Raw genomic sequence first — 19,329 nt, forward strand, 5'->3', positions numbered from 1 at the left:
CCACAATATCCCTTTCCATATTGAAACCAAATATAGTATTGATATGTAAAACCTATGTTCACTAAATGCTTTCATACATTTTCACTACGGGCAATTTTTATATTATTGCACTTTCGACAAGGACATAACATCTTATTCCTTTCCTGAGTGATCGGTCTAAAGCCCGCCTGGTACATGAATGTCTCTAGCCCGTTGAAAAATGCATTTGTCACTTCATCGGCTAAATCTTTGTGCATATACATCCAACTCCATAACTTGTAAATATTTATATCATCTGATATTTTTTTCTTGATTTTTTTTTCTTTTTTTCCGTTTGTGTGTTTCTTTGTCATGAGAATGTATATATATTTATAAGAAATGTTTCGAGTTTAGTAGGTGAAGATATAACAATGGATATACAAGGAAAAAATATACTATTGTTTTACAACTCTAACATATACTTTACAACGAATTTACAACTTAAACAATTTGGTAAAGCACGCTTATAACACGTTTCCACCAAAATTAATGGTAACATATTTTGTCGTAAAACGTTATAAATTTACAAGAACTTTACGAGGAATCTTCTCTTTCCTAGTACATTAGACGTAATTTTACATGTACATTACGAAGAACCTATTTCCTCGTAACTTTATTACGATTTTACGACGAAATCATATTCCCTCGTAAATTCGTAGTAATTTACTCGTAAATTTACTCGGTACCTTTTTCCTCGTTATAGGCATGTTTTCTTGTAGTGAGTCATCTATAATATTTTCATAGTTTGTAAAATCATAATTATCCAGCGTTAAGAAATACCTTTCCAACCTTTAATTATTTCACTTATTTATATTATCTGCCTCTAAACGTTATCTATTAACACCATTTTCTCCATCTCTTCCTTCACTATTCTTTTCTTTCTTCTTCATCCTTTCATTTTTTCTCTTGTTTCTACTCGAATCCCTTTTTCATTTTTTCTTAGATTTTCTCTTCTTTTCATTCTTCTTTCTAGTTTTCCTTGATTTCCTCTTCGTTCTTCTTCGCTTCACCCAAAAAGTTTCCACTTTTCTTATTCTTCATTGTTTCTGTTTTTTTTCTCCTTTGGCTTCCAAATCTTCCTTCAATCTTCAAATTCTCTTTCAACTTTATTCTTTTTTATGTACAAATCCGAAAATTTACTAGAAAATATGAAAATCTCAGAAATTATATCAACTTAGAAAACACAGTTTTATAAAGTTGTTTAATCGTTCGAGTAAAACTTGGTAAAATTGTAGAACTTGATAAAACTAGGTGCTAGTTATACCAAGTTGTACTATTATGTGTTAGTTATACCAAGTTGTACCATCCTCGAGGTACAACTTGGTATAATTGTCTATGTATAATTTGGTAAGACTATAATCCCTTATATATTAATCCTAGAGCATTGCAATATGTTTTCGTAGCCACGTGTCATCAGTAGGATGATTCTTAGAATCTTTAGAAAAATAAATTGGTCCATATAAATATATATTATATTTTTTATTAAACCAATATCAAATTGATTAGTAGTGTACAAAAGAAAATTATCTATTATTTCTTTAAATAAAAACTACAAAATTACTTAATATGAGTAACATATATATGACAATTAATGGTTATGAATAACATATATTTGATAACAACTTTTATATCTTATCTTTTTTTTTATTTAGTTTTATATTATTAAAAGAAATTAAACAATCACATTAAGCATATAATAAAAATATTTAAATTTTTTCTTGTATATTATATTTTGAATTTTTTAAAATGACTATAAATTACTAAAAATGATAAAAGTCCCACATTAATTTTTTTTGTGATCAAAGGTTTAACTTTTTTTTTATTCAAAGAAGATACAAATGATCATAAATCGTATGAATATGAAGATTCAGTAATAAATATTCATATTATATATATTAATATCATTTAAATTAAATTATATACTATATAAAAATATAAAAATATGTTAATTTCAAAACTTTCAATGAAAACTTATTGAGATCTTAATGTTAAAATCATTTAATGAACAAATATTAGTATAAAAAACTCAATCTGCGCATGCGCGCCGGTTATCATCTAGTTCTACTTCTAATTATACCAAGATGTACCATTGTCCGTGTAAAACTCGGTAAAACTAGAACCTTAATTATACATAGTTACTAGGGTCGGCCCGCCCTACGGGCGGGACTTTTATTATACTTTTTAATATTTGTTTAAAATTTTAAATGTTTAGTTAAATAATATATATTAATCATTAATATTATTTATGTAGTTTTTGTGTTAATATTTAGCTTTCCTTTTTTTGTTGACTAACTTTTTTAAATAGGTTTATTGAAATTGTATAAATGAAACTATATTTTACTTTTCTTACATCAATGCATATTTCTAATATATTTTAAAAGTCCTTACAATTTTAAATATAACTAATAACTTTTTATTATGTTAACAATTTTGAAAATAACTAATAATTTATAAATAAAAAATATTTTAATTTCTCTTGAAAATAATAATTATGCTATAAAAATATATGTTTATTTATTTTAATAATTTATAAATAATTTAAAAATTTATTTATTATTTAGTTTTGTTATTTTTATTTAAAAACATATGTTTATCAAAATAAAAACATTTTATTATGTCATTATTTTACATTTTTCAATACTGGTAGTGGTATTATTCAGAATTGCAGTTGAGATTTAACATATAAGTTTTTTATGTTTTATATATTTTTAATATTTATTTTATTTCTTACTCTCTTTGAGATATATTTATTTTTAATATTTATTTTATTTCTTACTCTCTTTGAAATATATTTTTTAATTATGTAAAACAGTAAACTTTACCTAGCATGGATCCAATCAGACTACTTGACTGGTTCATGGTTGAACCAACTATAAACGTTCTAGGATCGATCCGCGCTTCGCACAGAATATAACTTATGTGTGATTTGTATGACAATTTTATTGTGTATTTTGATTGCATGCGTTTTGTGTTAGCATTTGCAACATAAATGTATTAGAATTTTTATAGCTGTTAAGAATCTTTAGGTGTGGAGGGATTATGTAGATTAAATTTATTACATTTTATTTTAATGTTTGTGTTTAGAAGTCGTTGCGTATAATATATTATATATGTTGAAGTTTTACGTGGTTTTTTAATGAAAAATTTCTTTGGATAGCCCTTTTTATTTTATTTTCACAAAAATAAACTTCAAATAAGAAAATGACCAAAATAAATTTTATTAAAAAGTAAATATGCACTTATATCCAAGGATTAATAATCTAGATTTAAGGTTTAAAATCAAGAGGTGGAGTTTTGGAGATAGAGTTTCAAATTTAAAAAATAAAAAATAAATATTTAAAGTTTCAAAAATTAAAAAAAAATCTATTTTGATCATTTTATTTTTTGAATGCTATTGTTGCAACAAAAACTTAAAAATAGCTATTTTAAAGAATTGCCCTAATATGTATCTGTTGAATATTTTTAAATCAAACGTTATATATATGTTACAATATATACAAAATTCATATTTCAATAACCACTGTACTACACATATTTTATCAAACGAAATTATCGTCAAACTTTTTTTTAGATGATAATTTAGCATATATAAATAAATTCTAGGTTCATTTTGGATGGCGTGTAGCGAACAAAACGAATAGAACCTCCGCTAATAAGCCCATAGGGTGTGTGGAAAATGGACTTATGAGAAAAATGATGTATGACTAAAATCCTTACTTGCGCCCTTTCATTTCCATAATAATGACACCCCAAACCTATATATAAGTAAGACTGATCAAAATCACATTCAAACCGCACTGACTTTCTCTTTCCCGTTGCTGTCAGTGGCAACTTGGTGTCTAGTTATATCCACCCCATCCCTGAATGCAGCACCAATGCTTCCTTAGCTTTCTTCACCAGCATGGCTATATCCAGTGGAGATCTTTGCACTGTTTTGGGAATACGTTATGCAACTGATATTGGAAAAAAAAAGAAGAGTGAATTCAAGATCCATGAAACGTTCAGAACTTATTAAGTTATGTAAGAATCTAGCTGAGAAAAGTAACATCTGGCACGTCTTCACCTGCTAGGAGTTTGCTCTGAAACCTCCTCTCCATAGGCTTCAGGTGTTTTCTCATCCAAGTGAAACACTACATCAGAGTAACTGGAGATCCAAGAATCAAACTGGGAAGATGTAAATTGTTTTCCACGTTGAGGAGTTTCCAGGTTTTCAGATGCTTTCCTAAGTTTAACCGGTGTAGCTGGTGTTGTGCCGCAATCTTTAAGAAGCTGAGCCTGTAACACCACAAGTAATGAAGTAAATAGAAGAATGTTAGGTTATCATTTTGAAGGAAACAGCGATTCAAAAAGGATTCTCTCCAAGGTGTATAAAGATATTCTAACATGAAACTGCAGATAGTTGTCCAAGTAAAGATGAAAACACTCTAAGCATAAAGAAGGAAAGGATACATACACTATATTCATCTAAAATAACTGAGCAGAACAATAGAGAGAGAGAGAGACTCAAATATAAGGTTGAAATAGAGAAAAGAAACAAAGCTTCAACATCACTTTAGTAACATAAAACATAGAACGTTTCTTCTCAAGTATCACATTGCTATAGAAATAGACAGGACGTGTTTAACACACTCAGGCAAACACATCACAGTGACTGGAATCATATAATTCGTAAGTAGGAGCAGTCTCAAGCAAAGATTACATCAAGTATCACATAGCAAGCAAACAAAAAAAAAATGGTCTAACCAAAAACTTAACTCCAGAATCCTAGTAAAGTCCTAAACTGATTGGAGGTGGCAGATGATTGATGGTGATAGAGACGGTGTTTGCATCGTCAATATCCAATGCTTGTTTATGGCTGTATCTCTTCTTCTCCTTAGGACTATTTGACTTGAAAACAAAAGATGCAAATTAGTAACTACTTTCTGATACAAAGGATTGAAAATTTTCAAAGTAAAAGTAACGTACTATTCTTGAAAGATGTTCATAGCTTACTTGGAGACTGCAGAAAGCAATTTGATGATGAATATGAGAGGGGAACCAACCAATCAAAGTATGCTGAGTTGGATACTGCAAGAAACAACAACAAAAAAACACATGAATGTGAGGGAGAAAAAACACAGCTTTAGGAAGTCGCACAAAAAAAAAAAAAAAAAAAACAAAAACACAGCTTTAGGAACAAACTTGAAGCGTTAAACATAAATCAAGGTAACACTCACCTTTCCAATTAACGTTGGGCCAATGAACTACGAATCCAGAAAAAATATAATACGATTACAGATCTTGAAAAATTATGATACCTACAAAGTCAGGTCTGTTCATCTTCTGATTCATCACCTCTCTTCAGCCTAGAAAGAAACACATGCCTTAACCGAACCGGATCCTCCACAGCATCAATCGCCGCTGCAAGACACAACGCCACTATGATCTGTGCATTGAGAAGAGATCGCTGACACAACCGCAATGCAAACTGAGCGGTGGGTCAGATTCGAGTATCAATGAGTCGTGAGAGTACTAAAGTGTAGGTAACGCGATACGTACCGGTGAGATCTTTTTATAGCAGAGGAGCGGCGCAGGAGGAAGCTTCGCAGTGGTGATTTAAGACGATTTAAGTCCATTAATTATCGAAGAACCGTTACAGAAGATGGAGCGCAGCTGCGCCGATCGAAGGAGAGCGGAGATCACGAAGGTGAGCGTAGAGGATGATTAGGGTTCTACCAGGAGGAGATTGTGGTAGTCGGGCCGCGTACGGACATAGTATGAAGCCCCAATGCCAAGCCCGTAACAACCGGATCACACTTAAATGATACGCTGCGGATCTGACGTGTCAGCGCGAGGAAGACCCTATTTTCGACGTGGCATCCGACGTGGAGCCCTCAGGAGAGATACAATGCTTTCTTTATATATAAAGATATATCGATATTCGAGATCTGATATTTAAAAGTTATAATGGAAGGATAAATAAAAAGGCAAAATTGGAATTTATTATTTTATTAAGATCATAAAAGTATGTAGACTCGTTAAGAACATATGAGATTAAGTTCTCTTAATAATAGCATTTGAGATTTTGGTCCCACAAAATAAACCAGCACCACAAAAGAAAAATGCTATGAGAACACCAGGCTGTTGTTATGTTCAAAAAAAAAAAAAAAAAAAAAAAGAACACCAGGCTGTTGATATTGGCTACACACGCTACACAGTTTCAGAAAGAGGAGTCACTAAAATGGAGCGCACCCTTTTGCTTGCCTTACTGATTTGTATGTCTCCATTCGACCATTGCTGCACAAACACTGTGATTGGGCAAAAGTTTAATGTTTTGTAACGGCAAGTTAGTCACCGGCGAGGTACAGTGGTCCTCCATCCATTCCTCTATGGCTCGTCGGTCATAAGTATAGCCATCAGCCGCAACACATGGATCACTCATCACATCCTGCAAACAGAAGAACATTCTTCCCTAACTCCTCTCGCAAGAAATAGGTAACGTAATGAACAAGTTATTACCTTAAGTAATGGGCAGAGGAAATGTCTTGGAGGTTGCTTGCTTGCAGAGGAAATCAAGTTTCTTACTTTTTCAGCTGCATTCTTAAAGCTCTCCAGTGCTGGAAGAATCTGAGTTTCCAGATCAGGCCTGTCTTTAACACGGATCTCTGTACAAGAGAGGGCCAAAGCGGCTAACTTACGGGTTTCTTCCATCGGCCAGTCACCAGCCTTTTTATCAAGAATCTGTATAAACTCGACATTCTTCTCCATTGCTGTTTCTACTTTATACGTTAGTGCTATGGCCGGAAGAGCGGTAAGAAGCTGTAGAATGATCATTCCAAACGCATATACGTCTGATTTGAAAGATAACATCCCGCTTCGTTGATATTCAGGATCTATATAGCATAGTGTTCCCACGGGACTTGTCTGTTTGTACGTTGTGAATTGTGTTAATAAATGGTCGACTTGGAGCATTGTGGAGATGCCCACGTCTCCTACTTTGCTGACAAAGTTTTGATCAAGCAAGATGTTGGCTGGTTTGAGATCACGGTGGATGATTGGTGTCGGTTTTGATTTGTGGAGGAAAATGAGCGCTGATGCGACTTCCCAGGCTATCCTGAACCGGAGGAACCATGGGATTGGTTGACTTTTCTTGACTTGGAATAGTCTATCTTCCAAGCTACCATTTTCCATGTACTCGTAGACTAGGGCTCCGTGCTCTGGACAAGCGCCTAGAAGGAGAACCAAGTGTAGATGCCTGATCTTGCTCAATATTTCAATCTAAGAGAGAATAAAAATGTCACAATTTTTTGAACAATGGAGAAACTTCAATCAAGAACAACAACGCTTAGGCTGTCTATGTACCTCTTGATCGAATTGCTTTGAAAGATTACTTTCAGCGGAATGCAAAACTTTGACTGCGGCAGCTGTATGACGGAGTTTGCATTTGTAAACAGCCCCGTAAGCTCCCTTTCCAATTTTTAGATCTTCAGAGAATGATGAAGTTGCGGTTTTGAATTCTTCCCAAGTGAACTCTTGGTATTGCAGCTTGGGAGCCACAAGGGACCTTTCTTTAAGCTTGTCGTCCTTCTCTCTGGCTTCTCTTTTTTGTGCGACCTCTCTCGTTTCCCTTCTCATCTGCTCAAACTTCTGTGTTTCCTTTTCTTCTAACCCCTTTGTTCCGTTCTCCTAAAGCTTTAGCTCTTCAAATTCAAGCTCATTCAGCTGAAACACATAAAGGTGGAAAATATATTAGACACACATACCAATAGCTAAGATGCTTCATAAAATACAAGTTATCCATTTTCTTTTATAGAGATTCTTCATGCGGACCTTGCGAGAAGCATCCAAGGTTTCTACTTGAGCCATTGCATATATTTCTTGAGCCTGTCTAAGTTCATCTTTCAACTTTCTAATTTCGTGGAGTGTGTTCTGAAATCAGGGAAAAAAACCTCTGATTTCCAAATGCTTTCGATTTTGCAAGAGGGTTTAAGGTCAACGAGATATATCCCGAGGAAAACTGTCGTATAACATCAGTTGTCTCCTAAACTGTGACCGCATTCTATATATCTCCTAATTTAAAGTTCGGAATCCACAAATTGAAAGTTCAAACCTCCAAACCTCCCCCACCCCCTCCCCACCAAAAAAAATTAATACCCTCTAATACCCCTAGTTTGGTTTGGTTTAAAATCAGATATATAAGGTTTATTGTTTGATTCCATAACACTAAACCATCTTTAAACTAATTTATAAGTAAGGTTTATGAGTTTTGGAAGTTTCAACTTTAGTTTTGAGAGGGTTTGAAGTTTTGAATTTTCAATGTGAGGATATGGATGTCACTTTAAATTCGGGGATATATGAAATGCAGTTATAGTTTGGAAGACATTGATGTTGTAAGATATAAAAAATAGCTCATCGACCCAGGGATTAAGAAATGTCTAATGAAACCTTACCTGGTTATCTGTGAAATAATCATCACCTTGAGTAACATTTTCGTTGCTTGACATATAACGTCGAGGAGGATTCCAAGTAACGGTACGCGATGTTTCAGGGCTACTTCTCTTGCTAACTTGATCGGAAAACATACTTTTAGTTTCATATGAGTCAACAGAACTGGTTTCCATACGAACAGACACCCCTCTTGCTATTGTCGGGAGACGTTGTAATCTCTTATTGGAAAGAACAAGAGATTTGGATTTCAGTGCAGCTGAGGAATATACAAAAGGAAAATTAATGTCATGGTTCATTCATCAGTTAATGACTGGTGAAAAGCTCCAAACCTGAGATATGTCCTGAACTAGAAGAGTAGCTAGATGTGTCGGTTCTCTCACTACCGGAATCTCTTGTAGCTACATTTTTCGAAAGAATGTAGACTCCTTTTGAGACAACATAAACTGTACAAAGTTCTGACACATAGGCTGATATTTTCGCGGTAACATCACGATTCCTGTAAATGTAATAGTCTCAACCCATAAACTCATCTGAGAAAAACTCTGTTCAATCACATACATAAATCAAACTAAAAAACATAACGTGTCAAGCCGTACCCGTCCAATCCAACATGAGACGAGCCTCCAATCACAAGCCTGCTTATCAAGTGCTGATTAACCTCTCTGGTTATCGCAACTGCCACACTATTTGATTCAAGCACTTGAAGTTCTACAGCAACCTGTGTTAAGCAGATTCAAGAAAAATCTTTATCTATAAGATATCTGATAAAGGAAGACCAAGAAAGACAAAAACTAAAACCTTTTTCCGCTCGCACATCTTCTTGTAAGGTTTAAGAAGAGTTTCTTTTGTCTTCTCCATCACTTGTCGTCTATAAGTAGCCGCCACATCTTCTGGTGCCTCAGAGATAGAGACTGTCCTTCCCGCTTTGGAAGGAAGCATAAACCGTGTATCAAGCTACTAAGCAATTAACTTACATAAAGTCTCAGTCAGGTAGAGAATAAATATTTTGAACTTACAGGGTGTAGGTACAGAAGTAATCTTTGGATGGACATGAATCAGCTTGAACACGAGGTTTTTGTCAGAAGAAAACTTTTCGAGCGCCCACTTAACGACATTCTTGCTTTTGGTGCTCCCACTAATAGCTATCGCAACGTCCAGCGCCTGAGAAGGAGACGCTAGATCAGATCCGGCCTTCTTAGGAACCTGGCGAAGAACGGACTTGGTTTCCAGATACGAATTTCTGAAAAAGTAGTCCATTTATTTCTGAAATAGTAAGCTGACTTGAAGCCTCTATAACGTTAGATTCAGCTCTGCGTAAGATGTTCTGCAACGATTCCAGTCAGTGGTGGCTTATCTTTCTTTCAAGCAAATGAGATACTAGCAATATCTGTCTCAAGGCCATATAAATAAAGAATGGACAAGAATGAAGCTGTCAAAATCCGAATCTGGACGTGTTATGAGGTAATGATCACAAAGTTACATTACAAAGTCAATGTTGATGGACTACTAGACAAATTCAACTGGACAGAAATATGCAAAAGACTGAAAACATGAATAAAGTCTAAAAAGTGGAAATCATTTTCAAAACATGGAAGGTATGATGTGAGCACATAAAATATTACTTTGCTAGAGTAGAAAACCCATTAAGATAAACCTGAAATTAAAAACACAACTTTGGCCTCTACCTGATCAATAAAAGTTGTAGCTTTAATACTTATACAGAAACCCAAACACAAAGAGAAAAGAAGGTTGTTGGCACCTCGAAGTCGAATGAGAGATGGAATCTCCTATTCTAGAGCACCCACGTTCTTGCCCCTAATTTCAGAAACAATCAAGTCCTTTGAATACACCATAGAATATTATAAAGTTTCATTAAATTATATTTTATTGCTATCAAATTAGACAACGAAGTCACGAGTGACTCATGATCATCGTTGAAGGATCACTCTTGATATTTACTACCATCTGCCTCTTGCTCACGCAAGAATTTTACTTCGTATAACCAAAGCGACAGAGAAGAAACTCTTAAATTAGTTATCAAATTATTATTGTTTGGTTTAGATTCAAGGGCTTTTATATATTTAATCGTGGTCATATATATTGTCAACAGAAAAGGGAGTATGTTTTATTTTTGAAGTTTATACATTCCTCAACAATCTTATGAAGGAGCAATTTGCTAACTAGTAATTTTTAGATTTTGATAATGTCTGTTTTGGAAGCCAGTTTTCTTAACTGAAGTATTTTTCATAATATCCCCACCTCTTAAAGTGGGTTCTTAAGAGGTGGGTCCCACAATTTTTTTTTAAAACCACATTTTTTTTCTCTTCTGCAAGAGGCAAGTTTGGTGGGGTTCTTGTACTGTTTGCGGGTTCCACTGACACGTGACGGCCCGCGATTGGTTCGTTTTTATTATTTTTTTAAAATAATAATAATAAATAAATAAATAAGAACCCAAATGGGGTTTTAGGGTTAATGGTGCTCTTATCATTTAAATTTTCGAAATAAAATATAATTTCCTAGTTTTTTTTTTGACTTCGAACGGTCATTCTATTACTCAAGCTGGTCTGGGTAACCAGACCGGAATAGAACAACAATGAAAAGTAACTCTCTACGAAAGGTCCTAGCAGTCTTAGCTAAAAAGTCCGAAAACTGATTGCGCACTCGCGGAACATGAGTGATTTTGAAGTCCGGAAACCAAATCTGCAGCGTCTCTATCTTCTCCAATTTTGTCGCAAATCTTGGCCACTTCTGGGATTCCTTTACCATTGCAATCAGCTCCTTATAGTCTGTTTCAAAGCTCTTGCATGGCGAGTGTTGAAGCATATTCTCCATCCCCCAACGCAGTGCTTCCACCTCAGAATGTAATGCTGATTCACATCGAGTGATGTTCTGTGTACCCATAAGTTGTATGTTCTCCCCACTATCCATCCAAGCCCATCCACATCCACTAAAGCGATCAGAAGCTGTCCACGATCCATCCAGGAGGTAAATATTACCCAAACTTAAGACTTGATTATCCTCACCATTATTGACTTGCACTACCGATGGTATCATCTCGTTTGCACTGAACCAGGCTTGGCATTCGCTTTCTGCATATCGGACTAGTTTCAAAGGATCTCTGTCTATTCCCCTGAAGAGCTTATCATTGCGGGCCTTCCAAATATACCATATTATCCAGGGTTAAGGATCCCTGTCTTGATCTAGTTCTATGATATTCTTCTTCCTCCAGAATAGATAGTCCATGTTTGTATAGACGCTTGACACTGGGAATGTGCCTGGACCTGTAGGAGTTGCCAATAAGGACCATGCTTGCAGAGTAGGAGGGCATTCAAATATAGCATGAGTTACAGATTCCCCTGCTTCCCCACACCTCGGGCAGTAATTATCACACCTCATATTCCTCCTTACTAGATTTCTCGTTACTGCCACCTGACCCGTTATCACTTGCCATATAAGATGACACATCTTCCTAGGCGCTTTCAACTTCCAAGAAAAGGCTTGAAGTTTAGTGATACTTGGTTCCAGTATCTCCTTTTCCTCATCTGGCTTCAACAAATTTTGAGCTACCCAGTATCCAGACTTAACTGTGTATTGACCATTTCTCGTGTATTCCCAGCAGAAAGTATCGTGGCGATGAGTAGAGCTTATGGTCATACTGTAAATGAGTGGTATATCACCAGGATGGACATAGTCCTCTAATACCCCTTCGTACCATTCCTTCGATTCCTGATTAATGAGATCGCTAACTCTCATATTCGAGTTCATCACAGGCGCTACAGGTATAGCTGGTCTAGCATGTCTCGTTGGGATCCATGGATCCTCCCACACCCTGACTTCATAGCCAGAATGAATCTTCTGTCTGATCCCCAGGAGTAATAGTTTCCGTGCGGCGGAGATGCTTGTCCACACATATGATGGACTACTTGTAAAGACTGCTCGCAATGGCGAGGTCATCCTATAATATATGCCCTTCAAGACTCTGGCAACAAGTGAATCAGGGTACTGGACCAATCTACATAATTGTTTTGCCAGTAATGCTAAATTGAACTCATAAATCAATCTGAACCCAATCCCTCCCTCCTCTTTTGGTAGACAAACCTTTTCCCATATCGCCCAGTGTGTGCCTCTTTTTGGCGGATTCGAACTCCACCAAAATTGTGCAATGGCACTAGCGAGGTTCTCACAAATCTCCAATGGGAGCAAAAACGTCGACATGACGTATGTCGGGAGAGCGAGTAAAATGGACTTGATCATTACCTCCTTCCCCCCTTTTGAGAGCCATCTACCAGTACACCCGTTTACCCTGTGCATCAAGTTGTCCTTTAGAAATGCAAAGAGTTTGCATTTGGATCCACTAATATCCTTTGGGATTCCCAAGTACTTCCCCATCCCACCATCATTATGAATTCCAAGTACATCTTTAATCTCCTGCCTTGTAGCTGCATTAATCCTCTTACCAAAGAGTAAAGAGGATTTGTCGAAGTTAATACATTGGCCAGATACTTTACCATATGTCCTGACTACTTTCATTACTTCTTCACATTCACGGGGCTCCGCCTTACAGAAGAAAAGGCTATCATCAGCAAAGAGAAGGTGAAATACCGAAGGACATGCGCGTGTGACGCGCATCCCCGTTATCTTTCCTTGGTTCTCTGCATGATTGAGAATGCTAACGAGCGCTTTCGTGCACAGAATAAAAATGAAAAGAAACAAAGGATCTCCTTGTCGTAGGCCTCTACCTGGAACAATATTCCCTCTTGGCTGGCCATTCATAAGAACCTTATATTTTACCGACGTGATGCACCTCATAATACATGTGACTCATGTTTCAGAAAATCCCATCTTTCGCATCACAGCTTCGATAAACGACCATTCCATTCTGTCATATGCTTTACTCATGTCTGTTTTGATGGCCATCCTCTTATTACGTCCACTCGGTTTGGTTCGCAGGGCATGGAACATTTCTTGAGCAATCATGATATTATCTGATATCTGTCTCCCCGCTACAAAGGCTGACTGGGTTTCTGATATCAACCCGGGTAATACTTTCTTTAGTCTCTGGCATAAGCCCTTGGAGACAATCTTGTAGCTGACATTGCACAAACTTATGGGTCTTAATTGAGCCATATCATTAGGCTTTGTTGTCTTTGGGATAAGACAAATATTTGTATCGTTCAACCCATTGGTGATATTCCCTTCAAAGAGGAATTTATTAACCATAAGAGTTAAATCCTCCTTGACTATATCCCAAAACTTCTGGTAAAAAAGTGCAGTCATCCCGTCTGGTCTCGGCGCCTTATCTGGATACATGGCAAAGAGAGCTAGTTTGACTTCCCATTCGGAAACGGGAGCCGTGAGGCTGTCATTCATATCTCCTGTGATCGTCGTGGGAACTTCTCTTCAATGTCTTCTGGAATAGACGACTCAAAGATTTGCCGAAAATAGCTAGTCGCAATGGCTACCAGACCTTCCTCATCCTCAACTATGTTGCCTTCTGCATCCAATAGCTGCGTGATTTTGTTCCGTGCTCTCCTTTGCTTCGTCAAGGCATGAAAATATTTTGTATTCTTGTCCCCCTCTCGCAGCCAAAACACTCTACTCTTCTGTTTCCAAAGCATTTCTTCTGCCTTAAGAGCATCAGAAAGTTCCTTCAACGCTGCTGCAATTTGCTCAGTTGTCGCATTATCATCTATGTATAAGCCCTCGACCTTCTCCTTTAGTTCATCCGCTAACTTTGCAGAGTTAATGTTATGTTGTCTCCTCCAATCACTCAAGGCTTTCCGACAGCTAGAGATATGTTCCATTATACTCGCATCCGGGGGAAGATCAGGAGATTTTCATCCCTCTAAAATAACTTGCCTTAGCTCTTCGTTATCTAGCCATCTTCTGTTGAATTTGGATTTTTTTTGATCTTCTCGTTGGCTTTTTAAGTATGTCAGCAAGAATCGGACGATGATCCGACCCCCATAACCTCATGTACTTAACATTAGAATGTGGGAACTTCTCATGCCAATCAGCATTTCCTACTGCTCTGTCTAGACAACATCGAACAGTGACATGTCCTGCTCTCTTCCCTACCCATGAAAGCATGTCTCCCGTAAAAGGAAACTCTAACATCCCACAATCTGTAAGCATTTGCTTAAAGGGTAGAAACGAGCTATCAGGGCGCTGTCTCCCTCCTTCCTTTTCATTATGACCTATAATTTCATTGAAGTCTCTTATCATGAACCAAGGTCCATTTCTAGTTGTTGAGAAACGCGTAAGACGTTCCCAAACTTGATCTCGTCGTTCCAGAACAGGGTCACCATAAACAAACATCATGAAAAATTTTATTCCATCAATGACTGCCTCAATGTCAATCATTCTGTTATTCGAAAATAAAACATTAACTTGAAAATCATCCATAAAAAATAAAGCTAAACCTCCGCTGAGTCCAAGTAGATCAACGGTAAACAACTGGTCAAATCCTAAGTCGGCATGAATGTTTTGCAACAGCAGCCTTCTGTTCTTCGTCTCAGTAAGGAACACAAGTCCTGGGCGATGCCTCTGACACATCTCCTTTAGGTGTCGAACTGTGAGGTCGCTCCCAATCCCTCGACAGTTCCAACGGAGTGTCTTCATTGATGGGGGGGGGATGGGTTTAAGGACCCCATCGAACCTTCATTTTTGGATGACCCAGATTTTTGTTTCTTCGAACTGAGATGATGATGTCTTGATCTCCCCTTTTCTCCAATAGTACAGGTATCATGAGACGAAGATGAACGCTTATGTGGAGATCCCAGACGGAGAATCCCAAATTTCTTGTTCTGAATACCCAAAGGGATTCTCAGCTTGGAGCCATGCTTGCTACCGCTCGGGGCTCTACCAGCCGACTTGGTATGTGTTGTTTTCTCCTTCATCTCGCCATCTCTAGCCCCATCAGATCGTCATTCTGCACGTCGCAATCCATCAGTCCACCATCTTGTTCATCCGCAATATCCATATCAGTTAGAGCGTCGATAATCCGGTCCTCTCCACCACCTGTCTCTGGCTCCTTATCACTCAGTGAATCAAAAGATAAAACCCGAGCTGATACTTTGGGGCGTTTTGTGATGTTCTCTTCCCTCTCGCGATCAATCCGAGATGGTGTAACAATAGTGCTAGCCAATCGCCGGATACCTTGAGTTTCCTCACTGATCTTGCTCTCGGAGCTCTTGCGATCATGAATTATCAAAGCGTTACTGTGAGTAGATGTATGTATGTAACAGACAGTATCTTTCCCATCAGATTCTGCGTCCAAGCGCTCTGTTCCTTGACGAGGCTGAACCTTCTTCTCCCTCCATGCTACACCGTTGTTTCCATCACCTCTGTAGCGGTCATAAGGCCCGTTACCAACCCGCGAACCCCCATAACGGTTGCTCCGTGAGTGATCATCTCGGCGTCTAATGATCCTATCAACCTGACCGCTATTTCCATCACGTGAGTAAGCAGCTTCCGACTCATACCTCCTGTCACTGTTGCCATATCTTGAACCATTGAACTGGCGCGCCTTGTGCTCACTATATGGTTGAGCAGTTTGTGTTCTCGTCGCAGGCTTCTTCTTTACAGGTTGATACCTCGACGGTGCTTCTGGTACCTGTACCCTTGCAAAGACACTAGGGCGGTTACCCGGCGGAATTATCCTAGCCTGAGGGGTCAGAGAGGGACAATACTCCTTCTCGTGGGTGAGCATACCACAAGTAGAGCAATGCTTAAATAACATCTTGTATTTGATCGCAATTGTAACCTCGTCACCTTCCGGAGATTCAGCCTTCCTCGCGAACTTCAGCGGCCGACGAGTATCAATATCAATGAGCATTCTCCCTTCCATTAGCTCAATTTTGTCCTGATGGACATGGCCCAACCGAGCTCCTATCCCCTTCAGATTACTAACCGTCCACAGGTGTAGAGGAACACCAATCAACCGAGTCCAAAAAGGGATTATCCAAGGGTAATCATCATGGACAATAGGTTCCCATCGAACCAGCACAAACATGCAAAAGTTGAAGTGAAACGGACCCTGTCGAAGAACAGAGTTGAGATCATCTTCTGTGGTAAAATTCAAAAGGAACTTTCCATTACCCAAATCATTAGCGGTAATGCGGTCCTCCAAGCCCCATTGTAATGGCTTTTTCTGAAGAAGCCTTTCAACATTTTGTTTCTTTGGGTTGAGAATCTTGCCGATCGGAGACAACTGAAATTCAGTAATGTTTTGAGAAGTGTCTTGATCAGTTAACTTGATCGGTTCATCATCCTCATCATAAAGGATTCATTTGCCTTTAATATCAATCCAATGATTGGACTTATTCCGTTGAAACGACCCCATACGAAATACTAGGATCAAGAGAGAACAAGACCTATGTCTGCAACTTTTGGTCGCATCAAGAGAGGTCAGACCATAAGAGTCCAACCAAAACAGAGACGAGGAGAACAGAGCAACACTGACTCTGTTCCTTGTTAATGAAACAGAGCAAAGAGACTGAGCCAGAGAGAGATCGCCAGGTCAGAGACAGGAGATAGAACTTGGTTGATCTCTACGACAAAGATCGTATCAATCAGAGAAAGATTGGTGATTCAATGAAACACTCAATCGATGCGGTTTGAATTCTGTGAGATCGCGGATGCCGTAAGAGAGATTTCCGTAAGAGAGATCCCGACGCCGTCGTGAGCAGTGAGACACACTGTCAGAATCAGAGGTCGTATACGCCGTCGTGTAGCTACGTATCACCTAAAACGTGAGGAAGACGGCAGCGATATGGACACCAGAAGAAGAGATCGTCAGATCACCGATGCGCGGATAATCATCAAGGAGGGAATCAGTACGCCGAAGAACGTACCGATCAGATGGAGATCGAAACTTCAATGGAAGATTTCGATCTTTGGAATCGCCAACTCTATCGCCTTGAAAGCTCTAGTCGAACTTCTCTTATAAAGAAGCATTGTTCAATTCTCTTATAATTTCCTAGTTTAAAATGTACATCTATTCCATGTACAAAATAAGCATTTTAGTATTGCTAGGCAATAGTTTTGTTGAAAATGTACGACAAAACAATATAAGTATTTTTCTTTGTCAAAAAAAAAGAACAATATAAGTATTTTATTATATGGGTTTATGCATCATTTGGAGGAGTTTGTGAGGACGGCTAGAAAATGTAATAAAGGTTTTCATCCTCAGAGGAGATGATAAATATTTATTCTTTAGGTTTGTCAAACGTCTTTTCAAGATTGTGGTCCTCAATTTCAGTTCTTTTTTTCTCTCTCTTTATATATCGTTGCATGCACATGGTAAAAACGCTCTTAAGCCTGCGGAAAAAATGAAAAGTATTTCTCCTAAAAATTATGTTATGTCTAAGATATATTCATTCAATTGAGGGTTATACAGGTTATATTGAAAAGATGGAACTCATCAGAACTCCCAGCAGCTGATGCAAACATTAAGTCACATATCTCTAACTGTCACAGAGCTTTTAGCCAATAAAGAAGACAAAATAATACAAAATCGAAAAAGCATGGGGAGGAACTTAGAAAAGTTGAGGTTATGTATGAAAGAATGATATTTTACCAGAAGAGTTAGCAGCTGAATCACATAAGCTTTCTAAAGCTCTTAAGATGGAGGAAATGTTCTAAAAATAAAAGTGTAGGGTCCTTTGACTACAAGAAAGGGCAAGGAACTCGATACATTGACAAAGCAGAGACAAGCAAAAAACCGCATTATTCGGTTAATAAATGAATCCAGAAATATGGTTGAGGATGAGGACGCATCGCGCATTGTTCTTACTTACTTAAGAGATACATGAAGATTTAGGAAATATTTCAACAACTATCACAGATTTGTTTAACGAGGATCTTGTTTGGGTCAAAATCGGTCACGACGGAATCAATGTCTGAAAGTCCCCGTAAAAATCAGCATGAATGTTTTTACGGAAAGAAATCTTCGTAAACAGATCTTTACGAAGAACTTTGCGGTAAAATCTTGCACTAATCTCGGTTGATTCGTCGAAACTAAACACCAATAATCCGAGAACATGTTCATGAAACGTCAGATAAAGATCCGGTCCTCTCCACCACCTGTCTCCGGCTCCTTATCACTCAGTGAATCAAAAGATAAAATCCGAGGTGATACTTTGGGACGTTTTGTGACGTTCTCCTCCCTCTCGCGATCAATCCGAGATGGTGTAACAATAGTGCTAGCCAATCGCCGGATACCTTGAGTTTCCTCACTGATCTTGCTCTCGGAGCTCTTGCGATCATGAATTATCAAAGCGTTACTGTGAGTAGATGTATGTCCGTAACAGACAGTATCTTTCCCATCAGATGCTGCGTCCAAGCGCTCTGTTCCTTGACGAGGCTGAACCTTCTTCTCCCTCCATGCTACACCGCTGTTTCCATCACCTCTGTAGCGGTCATAAGGCCCGTTACCAACCCGCGAACCCCCATAACGGTTGCTCCGTAAGTGATCATCCCGGCGCCTAATGATCCTATCAACCTGACCGCTATTTCCATCACGTGAGTAAGCAGCTTCCGACTCATACCTCCTGTCACTGTTGCCATATCTTGAACCATTGAACTGGCGCGCCTTGTGCTCACTATATGGTTGAGCAGTTTGTGTTCTCGTCGCAGGCTCCTTCTTTACAGGTTGATACCTCGACGGTGCTTCTGGTACCTGTACCTTTGCAAAGACACTAGGGCGGTTACACGGCGGAATTATCCTAGCCTGAGGGGTTAGAGAGGGACAATACTCCTTCTCGTGGGTGAGCACACCACAAGTAGAGCAATGCATAAATAACATCTCGTATTTGATCTCAATTGTAACCTCGTCACCTTCCGGAGATTCAGCCTTCCTCGCGAACTTCAGCGGCCGACGAG

At 38.1% G+C, this 19,329-nt stretch overlaps 1 pseudogene; it reads right to left on the minus strand.

Annotated features, from left to right (window-relative positions):
• Positions 1 to 4,554: 4,554 nt before the first annotated feature.
• Positions 4,555 to 11,257, minus strand: LOC111213796 (annotated as a pseudogene).
• Between the last annotated feature and the right edge of the window lie 8,072 nt (positions 11,258 to 19,329).

This window comes from Brassica napus, chromosome C9, assembly GCF_020379485.1.
Source record: "Brassica napus cultivar Da-Ae chromosome C9, Da-Ae, whole genome shotgun sequence".
In the NCBI taxonomy this organism is placed as follows: Eukaryota; Viridiplantae; Streptophyta; class Magnoliopsida; order Brassicales; family Brassicaceae; genus Brassica; species Brassica napus.